Source organism: Chelonia mydas, chromosome 17 (assembly GCF_015237465.2).
Source record: "Chelonia mydas isolate rCheMyd1 chromosome 17, rCheMyd1.pri.v2, whole genome shotgun sequence".
NCBI classification, from domain to species: Eukaryota; Metazoa; Chordata; order Testudines; family Cheloniidae; genus Chelonia; species Chelonia mydas.
Genome location: NC_051257.2, coordinates 4803748 through 4824905, shown reverse-complemented (window position 1 = coordinate 4824905; position 21158 = coordinate 4803748). Strand labels below are relative to the sequence as shown.

At 39.8% G+C, this 21158-nt stretch overlaps 1 protein-coding gene across 1 annotated transcript in view; it reads right to left on the bottom strand.

Annotated features, from left to right (window-relative positions):
- PPM1E (protein phosphatase, Mg2+/Mn2+ dependent 1E) overlaps positions 1–21158 on the bottom strand; it is a 118962-nt gene that overhangs the window by 94128 nt on the left and 3676 nt on the right. The gene's annotated exons all lie outside the window — the stretch shown is intronic.

Here is a 21158-nt window from a genome sequence, read left to right as displayed (position 1 = left end):
CAACAAAGTTTTCAAGAAAAACAGTATATTACTCTGATCATTAATAAAGCACTAACATTTTGTCATCAAAATGATTCAAGATCAATCTTTGATAAAACAGTAATGTATTTCACATGCAGCTAGTTCAGATGCTCATAAAGCAGTTTATGTTATCTCACATTATCAAAGATATGAAGACAGCCAGGATTTATATAATTATCATTATCAGAAGCAGGTCACTAGGTGGTTGAATAACTACACTGGCCCTGTTTGGTACCACTATCATAGGCTTTTTCCCTTCTGACAATATGTAAGCCAAGACAGTTGGCACTCTATCAAGAATTCCAGACTTGGAAGGATTATAGATAAAGGCATACATTGACAGTTAAATGGGGCTGGAATCCTATGCCAGAGAAAGATAAGTAGTATGTGTTAGAGAGCTTATTCCTTCACTCTCCCACTTCCCTGGTCCTTCTCGCATGAACAGAGAGCAACAATACCCGAAGTCCGAAGGTGCAAACAATTCGATGTTTATTGGGGTGAACTTCCAGCAAGCTTAAATACAAGTTCCTTTTTCCTTATTTTCGAATCCCAACTTACTTCCTGTTTGCCCCTAATTTATATAGTAATATTCTTAGCTATACCTTAACCAATCATTCTACTGAAATGTAACTAACCAATCCTAACATATTGTAACATGATTAGCTAACCAATTATATCCCACCACCTTAATTAGATTACACCCAGCAAAATTAATTATACAGCAGACAGAAACAATCACAGAACCAGACAGAGATTATACAGACGAACAATAGCAAAGTGGGAACTCTAATGACAAAACAATACAGAAGTGAGGATTTCACATCCCAGCTATTGATAAGTGAGTTCTTGCCAGACAGGATGCTATCAAACTAAGTTTCCTTTTACATTTTCTAGGCACTTCCCTTAGTATGTATTACTTGATAAGTATTATCAGAACCACAGTCTCTGACATGAATTCTTTTACAATGCAACTATTACTCATATACTATGGACCTCCTATTACATATTGCCATATGCTCCCAATGAAAGCAAAAGACACAAAACTCTTTTCCTGCCTCCCCCAGATGAAATATACTCACTATGTATTATACTCTAGATCCAAAAGAAGTGATGGGGCAATGCGGGTGGGAAGTTGTTATAAAAGCATTCTGCGATCTAGAATGCTTAATCTGGTGAGCATTAAGACGAAAATCTGTCTGGTGGCTTTGTGCCAAGGGAATCAGGTTATACAGTTCACTGCAAACAGTTTTTTCTTCATGTTAACTTGGTTTATAATTAAGCAGTAATCCCTAAAATATCTCCCCAAACAAGAGCTGTGTCTCCTTAAGCTACAAACTGCAACAAAAAGGGAACCACTGCTACTAGAAAATTGAATTATACATTTAAAATTGAGAGTGATTTCCCCTTACAACACTCAGCTATAAATTGTGTTGATCAAGGCAAAAAGTAGTTAGGCGCTCTTATTACACTTATTAAGAGTTAGGAAGTCTTATGTGTGGGAATATAACGTGTGACTCAACCCCCATCCTATTGCACCTATTTCAAGCAGCAGTATTTGAGACCTATGTGTGCTTACTAAGCAGGTGGCTTAGTGTTTATTTCAGAAAACAGATTCCCGGGAGGTACTAGTTCAAATGCTAGCAGAGTCAATTCTGCCATTCATCCTTCCAAGGTAGAAAAACAGAGTTCTAAACAATTTACTATGTGTGCGGGCATTTCAGATGAGTCCTTTGAAAATGAGTTTCTATGTGGCCATTACAAATCACAAGGCATTTTTTCTAATGGGAACAGTTTCCCCCAGTATCCTCCGCCTCAGAGTCCCTTCCACACCCCACATCATGTTTATATTTGTACAATGTGGTTATTGGGAAGATGGGATGGGGAGATCACATTCAGTATGAAAGGGGCTCAGTCGACAACATCATGCCTCTGGGCCAGAAAACTATGTGGTCAAATTCCACAGCTGGACTTGATCATTTACACAGCCTCAACTAGTTGAGTTCTGCATAGTTAGTGGTCCCATCTCTGGGGTCTCTTCTGCCCATTTCTGATATGATTTGGTAATAGAACACAAGCAAAAGGATTATTGTATTTGTAATGAAGATCTCAGTAAAACAGCTCTCAAATTTCACTAAGAACCTCTATGTTATTATAGCTTATTAAATTACCACCTGCCAAAGCTCAGTGGGTGGTCTCTAAAGACCTATGTAGTCAGGAATCTCAGATTCCTACAATCCTGTCATGACTGTCTATATTCACTGTTTCAAATTTCCCTTCTTTTGCAGACAGCTGCTTTGAAAAATAATTCTCTTGTCAGCTGTCAGATTAAGATTTTGGGACCCAGCCCCTCTGCTCCAGTTTTGAATCCTGATCTAATCTGCCTATCAGGTCCACTAACAGAATACGAGCACAGTCCACAGCACCTGTCTCTTGAGGTTGACTTGACACCAGCTAATGAAAATGAATTTGTAATTTTCATACTTAATTGTGATAAATAAGGCTTGAATCAAAGAAGAGGTTACTCATCTGGTGTAGTAACTAGAGTTCTGAGACATATGTCCCTATGAGCGCTCCACATCAGATACACATGCGCCTTATGCACCTTTGAGCAGAGATTTTCCGTAGCAGTGCCTGTTCACCCCACACATGCATTCCAGACATCCTCTTGCTCTGTACCAAGGATATATAGAGCTGCACGGGCAAACTGCACAGAGGGTATGTCTACACTACGAAATTAGGTCGAATTTATAGAAGTCGGTTTTTTAGAAATTGGTTTTATATATTCGAGTGTGTGTGTCCCCACAGAAAATGCTCTAAGTGCATTAAGTGCATTAACTCGGCGGAGTGCTTCCACAGTACCGAGGCTAGAGTCGACTTCCGGAGCGTTGCACTGTGGGTAGCTATCCCACAGTTCCCGCAGTCTCCGCTGCCCATTGGAATTCTGGGTTGAGATCCCAATGCCTGATGGGGCTAAAACATTGTAGCGGGTGGTTCTGGGTACATATCGTCAGGCCCCTGTTCCCTCCCTCCCTCTGTGAAAGCAAGGGCAGACAATCGTTTCGCGCCTTTTTTCCTGAGTTACCTGTGCAGACGCCATACCACAGCAAGCACGGAGCCCGCTCAGCTTACTGTCACCGTATGTCTCCTGGGTGCTGGCAAACATGGTACTGCATTGCTACACAGTAGCAGCAACCCATTGCCTTGTGGCAGCAGACGGTGCAATAGGACTGGTAGCTGTCATCGTCATGTCCGAGGTGCTCCTGGTCGCCTGTGTGAGGTCGATCAGGAGCGCCTGGGCAGACATGGGCGCAGGGACTAAATTTGGAGTGACTTGATCAACTCATTCTCTTTAGTCCTGCAGTCAGTCCTATTGAACCATCTTATGGTGAGCAGGCAGGCGATATGGATTGCTAGCAGTCCTATTGCATCATCTTCTGCCGGGCAGGCAAGAGATGAGGATGGCTAACAGTCGTATTGTACCATCTTCTGCCGAGCAGCCCTGAGATGTGGATGGCATGCAGTCCTTCTGCACGGTCTGCTGCCAGCCAAAGATGTAAAAGATAGATGGAGTGGATCAAAACAAGAAATAGACCAGATTTGTTTTGTACTCATTTGCTCCCCCCCCCCGCCCCGTCTAGGGGACTCATTCCTCTAGGTCACACTGCAGTCACTCACAGAGAAGGTGCAGCGAGGTAAATCTAGCCATGTATCAATCAGAGGCCAGACTAACCTCCTTGTTCCAATAAGAACAATAACTTAGGTGCACCATTTCTTATTGGAACCCTCGGTGAAGTCCTGCCTGAAATACTCCTTGATGTAAAGCCACCCCCTTTGTTGATTTTAGCTCCCTGAAGCCAACCCTGTAAGCTGTGTCGTCAGTCGCCCCTCCCTGCGTCAGAGCAACGGCAAACAATCGTGCATCTGAGTTGAGAGTGCTCCAGAGCAGTCACAATGGAGCACTCTGATGGGGCTAAAACATTGTCGCGGGTGATTCTGGGTATATATCGTCAGGCCCCCGTTCCCTCCCTCCCTCCCTCCCTCCGTGAAAGCAAGGGCAGACAATCGTTTCGCGCCTTTTTTCTGTGCGGATGCCATACCAAGGCAAGCATGGAGGCCGCTCAGCTCACTTTGGCAAGTAGGAGCACATTAAACACCACACGCATTATCCAGCAGTATATGCAGCACCAGAACCTGGCAGAGCGATACCGGGTGAGGAGGCGACGTCAGCGCTGTAATGTGAGTGATCAGGACATGGACACAGATTTCTCTGAAAGCATGGGCCCTGCCAATGCATGCATCATGGTGCTAATGGGGCAGGTTCATGCTGTGGAATGCCGATTCTGGGCTCGGGAAACAAGCACAGACTGGTGGGACCGCATAGTGTTGCAGGTCTGGGACAATTCCCAGTGGCTGCGAAACTTTCGCATGCGTAAGGGCACTTTCATGGAACTTTGTGACTTGCTTTCCCCTGCCCTGAAGCGCATGAATACCAAGATGAGAGCAGCCCTCACAGTTGAGAAGCGAGTGGCGATAGCCCTGTGGAAGCTTGCAACGCCAGACAGCTACCGGTCAGTTGGGAATCAATTTGGAGTGGGCAAATCTACTGTGGGGGCTGCTGTGATGCAAGTAGCCAACACAATCAAAGATCTGCTGATATCAAGGGTAGTGATCCTGGGAAATGTGCAGGTCATAGTGGATGGCTTTGCTGCAATGGGATTCCCTAACTGTGGTGGGGCCATAGACGGAACCCATATCCCTATCTTGGCACCAGAGCACCAAGCCGGCGAGTACATAAACCGCAAGGGGTACTTTTCAGTAGTGCTGCAAGCTCTGGTGGATCACAAGGGGCGTTTCACCAACATCAACGTGGGATGGCCGGGAAAGGTACATGACGCTCGCATCTTCAGGAACTCTGGTCTGTTTCAAAAGCTGCAAGAAGGGACTTTATTCCCAGACCAGAAAAATAACTGTTGGGGATGTTGAAATGCCTATAGTTATCCTTGGGGACCCAGCCTACCCCTTAATGCCATGGGTCATGAAGCCGTACACAGGCAGCCTGGACAGTAGTCAGGAGCTGTTCAACTACAGGCTGAGCAAGTGCAGAATGGTGGTAGAATATGCATTTGGATGTTTAAAGGCGCGCTGGCGCAGTTTACTGACTCGCTTAGACCTCAGCGAAACCAATATTCCCACTGTTATTACTGCTTGCTGTGCGCTCCACAATATCTGTGAGAGTAAGGGGGAGACGTTTATGGCGGGGTGGGAGGTTGAGGCAAATCGCCTGGCTGCTGGTTACGTGCAGCCAGACACCAGGGCGGTTAGAAGAGCACAGGAGGGCGCGGTACGCATCAGAGAAGCTTTGAAAACCAGTTTCATGACTGGCCAGGCTACGGTGTGAAAGTTCTGTTTGTTTCTCCTTGATGAAACCCCCCGCTCCTTGGTTCACTCTACTTCCCTGTAAGCTAACCACCCTCCCCTCCTCCCTTCGATCACCGCTTGCAGAGGCAATAAAGTTATTGTTGCTTCACATTCATGCATTCTTTATTCATTCATCACACAAATAGGGGGATGACTACCAAGGTAGCCCAGGAGGGGTGGTGGAGGAGGGAAGGAAAATGCCACACAGCACTTTAAAAGTTTACAACTTTAAAATTTATTGAATGCCAGCCTTCTGTTTTTTGGGCAATCCTCTGTGATGGAGTGGCTGGTTGGCCGGAGGCCCCCCCACCGCGTTCTTGGGCATCTGGGTGTGGAGGCTATGGAACTTGGGGAGGAGGGTGGTTGGTTACACAGGGGCTGTAGTGGCAGTCTGTGCTCCAGCTGCCTTTGCTGCAGCTCAACCATACACTGGAGCATCCTGGTTTGATCCTCCATCAGCCTCAGCATTGAATCCTGCCTCCTCTCATCACGCTGCCGCCACATTTGAGCTTCAGCCCTGTCTTCAGCCCGCCACTTACTCTTTTCAGCCCGCCACTTACTCTCTTCAGCCCGCCACCTCTCCTCCCGGTCATTTTGTGCTTTCCTGCACTCTGACATTATTTGCCTCCACGCATTCGTCTATGCTCTGTCAGTGTGGGAGGACAGCATGAGCTCAGAGAACATTTCATCACGAGTGCGTTTTTTTTTCTTTCTAATCTTCACTAGCCTCTGGGAAGGAGAAGATCCTGTGATCATTGAAACACATGCAGCTGGTGGAGAAAAAAAAAGGGACAGCAGTATTTAAAAAGACACATTTTATAAAACAGTGGCTACACTCTTTCAGGGTAAACCTTGCTGTTAACATTACATACATAGCACATGTGCTTTCGTTACAAGGTCGCATTTTGCCTCCCCCCACCGCGTGGCTACCCCCTCAACCCTCCCCCTCCCCGTGGCTAACAGCGGGGAACATTTCTGTTCAGCCATAGGCAAACAGCCCAGCGGGAACGGGCACCTCTGAGTGTCCCCTTTAGAAAAGCACCCTATTTCAACCAGGTGACCATGAATGATATCTCACTCTCCTGAGGATAACACAGAGATAAAGAACGGATGTTGTTTGAACGCCAGCAAACATACACAGCAATGCTTTGTTCTACAATGATTCCCGAGTACATGTTACTGGCCTGGAGTGGTAAAGTGTCCTACCATGGAGGACGCAATAAGGCTGCCCTCCCCAGAAACCTTTAGCAAAGGCTTTGGGAGTACATCCAGGAGAGCTACGAATGCCAGGGCAAATTAATCCTTTCACATGCTTGCTTTTAAATCATGTATAGTATTTTAAAAGGTACACTCACCGGAGGTCCCTTCTCCACCTGCCGGGTGCAGGAGGCAGCCTTGGGTGGGTTCGGGGGGTACTGGCTCCAGGTCCAGGGTGAGAAACAGTTCCTAGCTGTTGGGAAAACCGGTTTCTCCGCTTGCTTGCTGTCAGCTATCTACAACCTCATCATCATCTTCCTCGTCCCCAAAACCTGCTTCCGTGTTGCCTCCATCTCCATTGAAGGAGTCAAACAACACGGCTGGGGTAGTGGTGGCTGAACCCCCTAAAATGGCATGCAGCTCATCATAGAAGCGGCATGTTTGGGGCTCTGACACGGAGCGGCCGTTCGCCTCTCTGGTTTTCTGGTAGGCTTGCCTCAGCTCCTTAAGTTTCATGTGGCACTGCTTCGGGTCCCTGTTATGGCCTCTGTCCTTCATGCCCTGGGAGATTTTGACAAAGGTTTTGGCATTTCGAAAACTGGAACAGAGTTCTGATAGCACGGATTCCTCTCCCCATACAGCAATCAGATCCCGTACCTCCCGTTCAGTCCATGCTGGAGCTCTTTTGTGATTCTGGGACTCCATCATGGTCACCTCTGCTGATGAGCTCTGCATGGTCACCTGCAGCTTGCCACACTGGCCAAACAGGAAATGAGATTCAAAAGTTCGTGGTTCTTTTCCTGTCTACCTGGCCAGTGCATCTGAGTTGAGAGTGCTGTCCAGAGCGGTCACAATGGAGCACTCTGGGATAGCTCCCGGAGGCCAATACCGTCGAATTGTGTCCACAGTACCCCAAATTCGACCCGGCAAGGCCGATTTAAGCGCTAATCCACTTGTCAGGGGTGGAGTAAGGAAATCGATTTTAAGAGCCCTTTAAGTCGAAATAAAGGGCTTCATCGTGTGGACAGGTGCAGGTTTACATCGATTTAACGCTGCTAAATTTGACCTAAAGTCCTAGTGTAGACCAGGGCTAAGTTCCTTCTCTACCCCAAAGTCCTGTGAGATTACATTCTAAAGCAGAGGGGAAGTAGGTCAAGGGCTACAAGGGTCAAGGGTAACAAAGGTGACTCACAGTCTTGGGCATCAACCATTTTTAAGTGAAGCCTGTCACACCTGGCTTTACTTAACAGAAATCTACACAGAAATTCTGGCCTCACTGAAGTCAGTGGGAGTTTTGCCATTGACTTCAGTGGGGCCAGGATTTGTTTGTCATCAGCTTTCATAATTTTGTCATGAGTCTAGCAATATTTGATGTTTTACTTAGAGCCCCTTTCCTGGAGACAAGTGACTACCTGAAATTCTCTGTTTTCATTTAAAGAAAGTAAGGTTCTAGTTTACATCGTTGAGGAGTAAAGCTTGAAAATGTGATCACAGTACACCCTGCTGGCTCAAACACTAGAAGACAAATAAGAAGAACCCAGAGTTTGTTATATTTTTAAAAACTGCATAATTCTAAGTCAATCTCATGATTTCTGGGGGGCTGACATGGTGTTTTACATTCAAGGCTGGCAATACGACTTTACTTTTTATTCTACATATTTCTCTCCAAAGTTTTCCCTCCCTCTGAAAATTATGTAATAGCAAAGTCATAAGAGACCCACAAACCAAACAAGGCTAACAATTCTGGATATTTAGTTTTGGACTACAGCACAAAGTTACTACATAAGTATTTATATTTCACAGCAAAAGTTATTTCTGTAATGCAAAATCTCAAAGCAAATTGCCACTATAAAGACATTAACACTTTGCTTATCTGTTATTGAAACGTCACATAACCTGAGTAGTAAAATTATTAAAAGACTATTAAAAAACCAACCAACCAAAATTTACCTGAGTTACCATTTGAATTCTATTCCTGCACATCTATTATCCTTACCAGGACTTTAGTAAAACCTGATAATTTCTTTCTGTCTTCCCACAAAACAGAAATGAATTTGACTGTTCCTAGTTTCTTAATCAGTTCTTCAATCATTAGCCAAAACATTCATTATCACAAAGTCAACATAAACACTCAGCTTTTCATCTGTTGGGGATTACTATTCATGTCTTGATATTCTAAACCTTCTCTATTTCTAATTTGCCTGGGGTCTCATCTTTTACCACCTTTCTCCATTTCCTCAGGATTCAGTAAGATCTTTGAAACAAGGGAGTAACTGACCCTGTACTTGTTATGTGATAAGTAAGTTTCTCTAACTATACAGCTGTTTAAACTGATGTTGATGCATTTTCTTCCTCAATGTATCTTTTGGATATTTTCTTAAGTCATTCTTTATTTGACTTTAAATTTACTCAGGCCTGCTGCCCTGTTGTATGCACTTGGCCTGCCTTATTCACAGAACAGAAAAGTAAAGCCAGCTATTCTGCTTCCTCCAGTGGCAATGAATGGCAATGAATTAATGTACTGCTGCAGCCCAAGAGTTTGAGTCACAGAACATGCTAGTTTATTCCCTGACTAGCAAATAGCACATTTACATATAATATTAAATTTCTAGATCCTGCATTCCTTACTCACACAAAACTATGGCTTTGGTTGGGTGTGCAAAGAATGCAGAACACATCCATATGTGGCCTTCTCTACATTAGCATTTTTCTTAAACTTACCCAGAGTTGTAGTTATGCTGGTGGCGGCAATCATGGGAGAGCTAATTTAGACAGACCTCTGCAATTACTGTTTCATCACGTTGCCTATATCAGCTCTAAATCATATTACATGATATAGTGATTAAAACACTAACAGCTGCCATACATTAGTGTTTTCGTTGGTGGAGCTGTGGGAAATTTAAAGAAAAATAAGTGTTGATTCAACTTGTGAGTTATAATCCAGTTACATACTTTAATAGTCAGTTTAGGTAGGTATATTTTCCTAAGTACGAAATGAAGATACTGTTTCTGGTAAAACAACATGTCCTACTGTTTTGCTATCCTTTCCTGACTTCTTGACTACCTTCATGAGAACAATTTTACAGTTCTAAAGAACTATATTTCCCTAACAGTTTCCTCGTGGCTAATCAGTTCCTCAATTCTAGACCTTTCCATGCTTAAATTCTCAGGACCCTGACTTGAACTACAAAACACATCATGAAACCATCAGGATAACTCACACATATTGTTCTATCTGTGCTACTGGGTACATAAGGTGCCTGTATTTACATGTACATATACTTTTAATTATTATTTCCCATAAGTGATCTTATTGTTAATTACCTAATTTTAACAACCTTGGTTTCCATCCTCTTCAGCCTATAAAAATGCAGATTCGTATTCCCATTTTAATAGGAACCTTTCAGAAAATAGGTTTCATTCTGCACATCCAGATAACTGATTTAGCCCCTTTTAGACGATGTCTTCTCTATGTGCTATCTGGGCATGGACATGACAAAATGACATTGCTCCTGTGTACACCACTGACAGGCTTTGTGTTTGCTCTTATTGCTGGCAAGGCATTTGGGACATACTGTTCACGCTATCTGTGCCAGAGGGTAATCTGCCAAAGCTGTTGCTCTCCTCTAAGTCTAAGGACTGTGTACTTTGACTGAGGCCTATAAGTGTTCTAAAACAGTGGTTCTCAATCAGGGGTACGTGTAGCCCTGGGGGTACTCAGAGGTCTTCCGGGGGTACATCAACAAATCTAGATATTTCCCTAATTTTACAACAGGCTACATAAAAAGCACTAGCAAAGTCAGGACAAACTAAAATTTCATACAATGATTTGTTTATACTGCTCTATATACTATACTCTGAAATGTAAGTACAATATTTATATTCCAATTGATTTTTTATAATTATATAGTAAAGATAAGAAAATAAGTAATTTTTCAGTAATAGTCTGCTGTGACCCTTTTGTATTTTTATGTCTGATTTTGTAAGCAAATAGTTTTTAAGTGAGATGAAAGTTGTGGGTACACAAGACAAATCAGATTTCTGAAAGGAGCAGAGTAGTCTGGAAAGGTTGAGAGTCACTGTTCTAAAAGAATCTGAATGAACAGTTCTAAATTATGTGCTACAATAATCTACTGAAGATCTTGATTTCTGGTTTAATCAATCTGTTGAAAAGAGCTTCCAGAAAGCATTCAACAACTCTTGATTTTGGTTACTTGGGCAGTGCAGCAGGCAAAAACTTTTCCCAGTGGGAAACAAAAGAACACATTTGTAGGGTGGGAAAAAAGAATGATGGTTGTAATCTGTTTCTTATCGTTCCCCAGTAGCTTGCAGTGCAGCATAAAGAGCCCCTCTGAAGACAGCCCTGACAGTGGTTAGAGTGCATCAATAGGGGGATAAAAGGAATAGGGAAATATCAGAGCCACATGTGACCCAAAAGTAATATGGTGATGGGGAAACCCAGAGATCTTGCCTCAGCCTAGTAACAGGTCAAAGAAATAGAAGCTAAAGTAGGACAGAACCAACATTTGATGCCTGGACTGAGTGGAGGGAGCCTACTATGAAAGAATTAGAAAAGGTTAGCTTCCAGAAGTCTCTACACATTTCCTATGTCCATTATACTGTCAGGCAGGCAACCACTCCATGAAGGCAGGAGGGAAGGAAAACAGGCAATGTCCTTTTTGGGGCTCTGTGGAACTTAAAGGTTTGGAACCTCTACCATTTATTGGTACTTTGGGGATTTTACTATATTTGTGAACACTATGGGTGTCATATGTTTATCTAGAGTTGTGGCATTAGCCTATTCTTTCTTCCCCTTTCTACTTTTTTAATCCTAACTCTTCTTGGTAGCTTATTTAAAAACAGTGGCTTTGAATGCTGAGCACTGCTTCCTTAATGCATTCATCTTCCTTTCTGTGCATCCTCAACAGATGTTTTCTGTGATATCTACCTCTGAAAGGAATTTGCTTGATTTTTAAACAAACTGTCCAATTTTAAACTTTGGTAGGCAAAGCCAAACTCTTAAGTTTAGGGAATCCTAGTGGCTGATTTATTTCCAAATGCATTTGTCAAACTTCAAGTTAGAGATCATACTGAATATATAACAGAAACAAGGAGTAGCACTATCCCGTGCATAATTTCAAGTGCACAATGGAGTAAATATTTAGTTTCAAAAAGTACACATTCTAGGAAGGGGATATGAACTGAGGGAGAGGCGTTTTGTTTTGTTTTTTTAAACAAAATTGTTGCTACCAGTGCCCCATATTCCAGCCTGCCTCCTCTGGCAAGGAAAAATAGGTTTATTCCTGGAAAAAACACAACATTTGTCACCTGCATGTTCTGAACTCTGTATTCCATTCTGAAGGAATACCACATTTTTAAAACAGTATACAAATTTTGTGATGAAGGGGTTGTTAGATCAAGCCTTCAGGTCCACAAATAAATAAAAAAGGCTACACAAGCTGTTGCTTGTGCCCAAATCTATGTATGCACTGGTATATCATCTCCAAAGTAACTGCGGTGTTTTAAATAATGGAGTTTCTAGGTGTCAGATGACACTGCTTTTCATTTCACTGGGTGCTTTTTTGACTAATGTATGCTTGACTTCCCATTATTTTCCAAGGTCATAAATAAAAGGATGACACAAAGAGAAAAGGATTTTTTTAAAAAACCTAAATAAAACACACAAAATATATGCTCAGTACTTAAAGTATTTGCAGGAAAGAGATCCAACAATTGTAAGCGTCAGGCTTTATGAATAAAACCATAGAACTGAAAAAAATATATAAATATTTAACTTTTCCCCTGGCAAATTTTGCTACTTAATGGCTTTTTGCAAGTGTGCGCTCCAGATTTAATTTCTTGTGCCATTATGTAGTAAATAGGATGACACCATCTTCAGAACTTTTGAATTACTAAACAGAATAGAATTTGAAATGGAAATGTTGTAAGTAAGGAAAAGATCAGAGCTTGGAATCCAAAACAAAAAAATAAAAAGAAGACTCTAAAATCAAGGTAAGGGATGAATTTAATATCTTCTCTATAACATATCTTCAGCTATGAGCACATTCATAACTACTAACATGCCGTCCAGTGCCACAGCAGCAGTGTAGAGGTGGGAACTACAGTAGAACCTCAGAGTTACAAACACCAGATTTACAAACTCTGGTCAACCACACACCTCCTTTGGAACCAGAAATACACAATCAGGCTGCAGGAGAGACATACACACACATACACAAAATATATATATAAACAAATACAGTACAGTACTGTTAAACGTAAACTACTAAAAAAATAAAGAGAAAGCAGCATTTTTCTTCTGAATAGTAAAGTTTGAAAGCTGTATTAAGTCAATGTTCAGTTGTAAACTTTTGAAAGAACAACCACATTTTGTTCAGCATTACGAACATTTCAGAGTTACAAACAACCTCCATTCCCGAGATTCTCATAACTCTGAGGTTCTACTGTATGTTGCTTCATCAGTTTTCTGAAGATATTAATGTAAAGTTATAGTTTCAAATACAAAACCAGGTCTAAAATAAAATCTGTACAAAAACTTACATACTGAGTTTGAGAGAGACAAGGTGGAGAGAGACCAGAAGACCACCTCTGCATAGCAAAAGCTTTTAGCATCCATCAGATGTTGCTCCGATAAAAGATATTACCTCACCTACCTTGTGTCTCTCAGATCCTGAAACCAACAAGGCAACAAAAATATTGAAAGGATATTGAGTCTGCTCATTTTGATTATTAATAAGAAAACATTTAACAGATAAATCAGACAATAATTAAAATAAATGAATTCTGTGCTAAATTTTAAATAATATTTAGGTCACATGCAAAAAAACAAATCAGAAACGTGTTTTGTGTTTATGCATACTACTGTATAATGCTGGTATCCCATCATGTAAAAGTGTCTTTTAATTCCTTATTTGGACTCCTCCCCTCCCCCACAACACAGAGGTGGGTTTTGTTGTTGGAAAGTATTTTAGGACATTCAATAATCCTTTAGAGATCAATACCTAATCCAGAGAAAACAGTTTTCTCTCTAATCCCAGGAGATAGATTTAGAACTCAATTTGTTGTTTGCTCTCTGTTTTCTATTTCTGTTTACTAAAAAAGGCAACATATGTCAGCACAGCTATCAGTGTGGAATGCCTGTTTTACAGAATTTAAGATTAAATGCATGTGATCTGAAATGACTTCATTTTGTGAGGGACTATACAGTTCATACCAATATCCAAAATTGTTATTCTAAAACTAACATACAACTAATTAACAAGATATTAAATATTTTAAGTGATCATTTGGGTCATTTGTAATCAGTGAAATTGAAGAAAGGTTAACACCAATCAGAAAAGCTTAAACCATTTCAAGTTTATTCTCCAATGAACAATGCACCAGGGAAGAGGATCAGATTAGTAAATGCAGGTTCACTTCTCCTTTTCAACTAACAGCCCGGGGTATACTCTGGGCCAAATTCTCTCCTAAATTACCTTTTCTTCACCAAAGACTTCAATGGAAGTTGCACAGGTGTTCAGTAACTTTGGGTAATATATGAACTTCTGTGCAGATGGTGAAGAGTTACAGAATTATCTTTATGGAGCACACACAGTCCAAAGGATTGGGGGAGGGGGGTGGGAAGAGGGGAGTTTAAGGGAAGATAAGAGAATGACAGGCTTTTCTTGGTGCCAATGTTCATTATGTGATCAGGCAGAACAATATAAGGCTGCTCCTTCTCTCTTCTGGCCCAAGAGAGGTTGCAGTGTGACAGTAGGTCTCATCTTTACTTTAGTCCTCCAGAACCTGGCCAAACCACAAGTTTAGCTCCTTTCTGGCAGACCATATCTTAAGTGAATACTATTTCTATTTGTCCCCACTCCTCCTTTGTCTCTCATTGAAATACCTCCTATGTATTGGTAGCACAGCTTAACTTTCTTCTGCTTTCTGAAACTTTATAATAGTTTTCCAGAGTAGTTCATAGGCTTTCTGCACTGTAATGGTATCCACCAAACATCCTGTGTTCCAACTTAAGCTTGAGATGATGAACCCTCCTTGTAAAATCTATTGTAAATATCTCTAAGCGTCCCAAATTCTATGATTTAACAACATACTTTTGGAAAAACATTAAATTCACCTTGTAATGGCTAGGTCTGTTTAGTTATTCTCTCTCTATCTCTCTCAGCAATGGATTACAGTTTAATAAAATATTTAGCTGAACTGTTCAGGAATGTGGGATGGGACAACTCAAGTGAAAAATCCACTACTCCATAAATAGAAGCCATATCTACTCAGAACATACCAGTATTTCTCTATCAATCTTGAGATAAGTAGAACTCTCGACTCCTCTACTTTGGTCAATGTACAGGATTTATTATAATTCTTAGATATCTCATGCTCAACAGAAGAAAGTAACAGTAGTACAAAGATTACTTATATTGTAAGCTCTTTGGGGGTGGAATTATGTTTTGGCATATATTCATTCAGTTGCAAGCCCAATGAAGCCCTGATCCCTGATCAGGGCCCTTAGGCACTACTGCAATAAGAAAACAAAAGGTTAACGGTAGCTATAGTTCAATAATAATATTTAATATTCTGATGATATACTGTGCTTCCTATGCACAGGATTTGGGTTTGAACTTTTACTTCTTAGACAGAGAGAAACAATGTGCTCATTCCTGCTTCCATTAAAGACAATGACAATATTTCTAAAGATTTCAGTGGGAGAGAATTGAATAAAAAGTTTGGAATTAGGAAAGTTACATCAAATTTGTTGCATTTCCAAATCATTTTGAATGGAACGAACATCAGTTCCTACTTTCTCCCTAATTTTCAGGTCACCTAAAAGATTTTTTAAATTTCTCTTTTTTAAAAAAAAGAAAATGAGAATTAAAGTGGATAATAATGTTAATACAACCTCATTAAAATAATTATAAAACTGTAAGGACTAAAGATCTTCAATCCCACACTAATGAGTAATGTAACAAGAACTTCTTCCATGCCAATATGATACACTTGGACAGGTTAATTATAGTCTCCTACTACTTCCTCTGTAGGGAACTGGGAATAAGAAAAGTGTAACTATTAATTAATTACCAGACTAGATCACTTTCTGGCCATTTATCCCTTCAGGTTGGGGCCGTAGGGGAAGAAAATCCATCCTGGAGAGGAGCACTTATAAAGCATACTATTCAATATTCATAAAACTATAGTTAAGGGTCACCTGCCACTCTCTTTTTTAAGGGGTTGATTTGTACCTCCGTAAGAAACTCTTAGCCTGAGGGGACAGCAGAGCCCTAGAGTTTGGCTAAGGAATTAAGATGCCAACTCTTATTCTGATATGTTGCTTTTCTTTTTAGTTAACACGTCACTTTGGAAATAGAGAGCCTATACAAGCTGGTGTTCTCAAAGGAGATGAAGAGTTCCAATTCTTTACTGTAAATTACACAGCAAGAGAAGTTGAACTTGCATCAAATTTGAAGTAATGAATTTATTGGATTGCTCCTTAAAGGAAAAAGGCCAACAAAAATACTGTAAAGATTTTGCTATATGGGGTCTGGATCTTAATATTCCTAATTTTATTTGTGGAGGGCTGACCACTAATGTATCCAATCTATAGCACACTTCTCTTCCTGTAATAAAATCTGCTAAAAAAAGACAAGTCTAAGTGCTTCCCAATTCAGACTTGCGTAGACTCAAGCAAGCTTTTCCTATGATCAGAGGGTAACAGCAGGCAAAGTTTACCAGCCAGCTTTTCAATCCTGCTGGATCACTGGATATCTAGAAGCTTTCCATGCAAAGTTCAGGACTGATGAGCAGTGCCAGAGCTTGAAAACCTTGGGTTGTTCCGTCATTAGTTGCCTGCAGCTATGTTTTCCATTCAGTAGAAACATGAGCAGAGCTAATACCAAAATCTAGTTAACTTCTTCAATTTTAATATTAATTATTGAAGTACCCAAGGGCAGCTATTTTCCTTGCCATTTCTAATTTATGATTCTGGTGTTTACTTCTCTACAAAATGCCTTATTAGAACCGGGTGTAATTTTTTTCTTCCTAGCGAAGTAAAAAAGGCATAACTGAAATATTTTTGTACAATTAGCTTGCAATCTGCATTCATTTTATAGGATCACTGAATATCTTATAATGTTAAAGACACTAAAATATTTGGATAGTAATATTCCAGTTAAACAACAAGAGGCAGACTACTACATTATAGTTTATGACAACAATCAGGTATATTTTAGTAATGTGTCATGGATTACTAACTTGTAAGCAGACATGTACCTTATACTGTCCTGGGACACGTTATTTTTATAACCTCTCACATTACATAATCATGATAGTATTGCATAAGACAGTCTGTAACATGGCTCAAAGAGCATCAGATGTTTTAGAACCCTAATTCCATATCATCCAATTTTTAACATTTTTTTCTGGACAACTACAATATCACAAAGGAGAAAAACATAAAGTAAAACACAGAGGAAAAAGTGACCTAGAAAAGCAAGGATAATTTCTCAGTGACATTGGTAATACAATTTTCCTACATACTACAGCCACTTTTGCTTTTAGTGCAATCATGTGAGCAGTTTGGCAGAAAAACAGTAAGAAGACAAGCACACTCAGAACAGACAGTCATTACAATACTTATTAAAAGCGCTCTGGAGATTTAGCTGGAGGGTCAAGAAAAAATCACCTAAAATCCCTCCTCAGAATTACAACTGAATGGTCTATTACTTCTATGCATATGTGGGGAAGTACCTGCAGCACTGAAGAGGACAAATATAATCAGGACTTTTAAAGTAAAAATATTCTGGGCAAACAAGTGTTTTATGCACAAAGTTGGAAACACAAATCCTTTGGAGGAGTTATTTCTAATTAACAGTAATAGTAATTAGTAATAATACAATGCACTTTTATTGAGCTTCTCAGGTGAAAGGCTCTAAATTCTTAAATTAATCCTCATAACTTCCATAAGAAAAGGGCTATCTAAATAAACAATTCATCCACTAGTGATTTGATATGAAGTATCTGTTTTTAACAGTACAGAGAAACACTACACAGCAGTTCAAGACAGGAAGTGTACTATATCTAAGTGAAACTACAGGGTAAATTTAGGTAGGAAGAATACAATTACTTGGGATTTGGCCTGGACATCTGAGTTAAAAATGCCAAACTTATAAAATCTTGCTAAGGAATCTTTAAAGACCACAAGGAATAAGGCTCAGTCTTCCTTCATTCAAAAGATAGAGTCCACAGAAGTATTATTTTTGAGGCAACGAGAGCACTCAGTTGGCTGAAGATTTTTAGGTGGTTTATAATTATATATGACAAAGGGTGACTGATAAGCTACAGGATACATCCACACACATTACCTCTTGGTAACTCCTCTGAGTTAATGATATTCATGTGAGATATCAAAGGAAAATATATTGCTTGCTATAGGCTTGATTCTTCTGTCAGTACACATTCAAAATCCCATTAACTTTAATGGGAGTAACAGGAGTTAGACACCTACCAGATACTTCATATCATGATTCTTCCACCACAAGATGCATAAGGTTCACTCCCTAGGTTTGCTGTATTATCAGAAGCCTTCAGTAGAGTAATTGGCTTATAATCAATTTGTGACCATGCTCTGTTTTTTATGGGTGATATTATCAAAAGCACCTGAGTCCAGGACTTCTGCTCCTAAATCACTTTTAGAACTTTTGAAAATCCCATCCCATATCACTAAGTCCTTACAAAATGGAAGTTTATCTTTCCAATACTTAACTCACTTTGAGCTGATGTTCCTTTTTGTTAAAATATATCTAATTTTGATTAAATTAGAACAAGTCTTCTTACAAAAAAATCTCACATTTTTATAAAAAGGAAAGAGGGAAGGTTTGATCTAGAGATATTTTGGTAGCAACCCCTAGAAAATATCTCATTTTACAGGGCAAACCCCCTCCCCGCGTATGAATTTAAGGAATGTGGACATTTGGGGTTTTAATGAGGAAACTCAGCCCAAATTTCAAGATCAAAGAAATACAATACTGTACCCTCTGTGTCATATGGCCATTAGAAGGATATTCTGTGTTGTATCTCCCTGTATGAAAATGATTTGACACAGATATGCCAAAACTACTGAGGTTGCAATCGCTAATATTGCCTAAATGTTAAGCAGAAATCTTCCTAACCTCTTTTTGAAAAAGTAAACATAACTTTCTACAATCCTTATATGCATGCTTCATTAGCTCTGTTTTGAAAATTATAACCATCACTGTAAATACAACCTAGTTGCAAATAATAATAATTTTCAAAATAAATTAATAAATTGTGTCCGTTTCTAAAATGTTGTGGGAAACCACAACACTTACTGTCAAACCTAAGGACAAAGTTTCATTAGGAGATAAAATTAACCTCTCATAAAAGAGAAGCAGCAGTTCTCAGTTAATGAGAACACTGAAGTTTCAGTTTCCTCCCAGTTCTTCTGTCTGAGACATTGTGATTTCACTCCAAGAAAGAGCAGAAGTTCTGGTATTAAAATCATGTAGATCTCAGGGTATCCTGTAGAGGCCAAAGGTATGTGCATGAGGTCCTAGTCCCCCACACCAGTTCAGGGGCCTCACTGTTGCTTCCCCATGACTCCCTGTCATTGTTCCAAATCCAACCATTCTGACAGAGTTTTTCTTGGCAGCTGCTGTCCCCCACAACTCTCCTTAAAAGTCCATTCCTGAGCCTGAAAGGGGCTCTAATCAAGAGTCGATATAGCCACAAACCTCCGGTGTTTCACACTCATCCAACAGTGCAGTAAACTGAGGGAAGTTAAGTAACAACCAAGGTTAGAAAGTAAATTGGTGGCAGAGCTGGAAACAGAATCCAAAATGGTGTTGACACTCAGTCTCTCATTCTACAATCAATAGACAATTCACAACACAGACGTAATTGATATCCACAGAATCCATTTACTGTCAGCACATGCCAACATCATCATCATTTCTATTCTAAAACCAGGCAAAGGATTAAACAAACCACACCTTAAAAAGGAACAGTGTTCCTTTTGTGTCATTCTTTTTGTTGAACAAGATGGGTAAGTACTATAGTTGTATTTTCTGCTACATTACCTGTATTCAAACACTTTATTGCAAATGCGTGGAGGCTTTTTATATCATCAATAGAACCTATAGTATAGAACAGGAAGCCATAAAACAGAGGAAAATGTCTTAGTTTACCACAAACATCTGAACAACGTGAAATGCTGAAATATCTATAAGCTTGCCATTTAACTATCTAGGATGACTACAATAGATATAAGGATAATAAAATATTGGTTAATATTACAGCAGACAGAAAAAAAAACAACATCTGTCCTCTACAACAAGAGAGATGAACCTTTATTTATGAGGTAAGATAGCTGGAGATCACCCCTTCCCATGGGGGTACATTTTCAAAATGGCTGCTTTGAAGTTTATTTTCAAAACAGACAGTTGGATGTAAACTAATATTAAACTATAGAATGTATTTTTCTGTGTACTTAGTAAGACCCAAGATCTTTAAAACTGAAATTTTTAAAATGTCTGTAAAAATGGTCACTGTTTATGCTGTTTGTTTACAGTTCACGTTCACTCAGTCCAACTTGAACAATTAAAAACAGCTAAGTCAAACTGACTTTCTAGTTCTTGGAGCACTAACCTCATGCTGCAATGTCTTGGTTGCAAATATTGCATAATATTTACTTTTGGACAAATAAATTGCACTCAATTAAATGTTTCTATTGATCTTAGGTTTTCTAAAACTTTGTTTTTGTCAATCCTAAACTTGGGGTCTAAACTGTCCCAACAATATCCCTTTAATGTTCACTAGCCACATTTATACTTTTATCTTCTGCAAAGGAAAGTAAAGAGATAATGCTTACATGTTTCCCTTTTCAAGCTAGAAATTGCAAGGAATGTTCTGCATTCCTCAAAATAACTGTTTGGTCATTGTCACTTTCAAGTTAAATGGGGCCTAAAATTTAGATTTTGTAAAAACATGCTTTTACAGAAGTTAAGACTAGATAAATGCTTCTATATTTTTAATTCCAATAAAACCACTGTTTTTTAAACAAATTTAGAAACAGGGCATTATACCATTACGAACTTGAAAGTGAAACAAAATATAAACAGGAGTGAAAGTGACTACCAAGATTATTATTGTCCAAGCTGAGAGAAATGCAAAAGCACATAGTGACAGGTCAACTGGATTTTTTAAATTCTTTGACTTTGAAAGGCATAACAGCAACATTTGTTCTTTCCAATGACATCATATGACTTTTAAACAGACAACATCTCTTTGTCTGTTAGAAAACCAATCCTTTACTTACTGTTGTTTCTAGTTCCTTATTCAAGAATCAGACTAGTATTTTGTATTTAAAGTTTGACACAGGAAGTTTTAGAAGGGCATGAGATCATTTTCAGAGGCCTGATCCTGGACCACAGAAGTCAATGGGACCTTTGCCATCAGGGTCAGGATCAGGATCAGGTCCTAGAGTCTGTTTC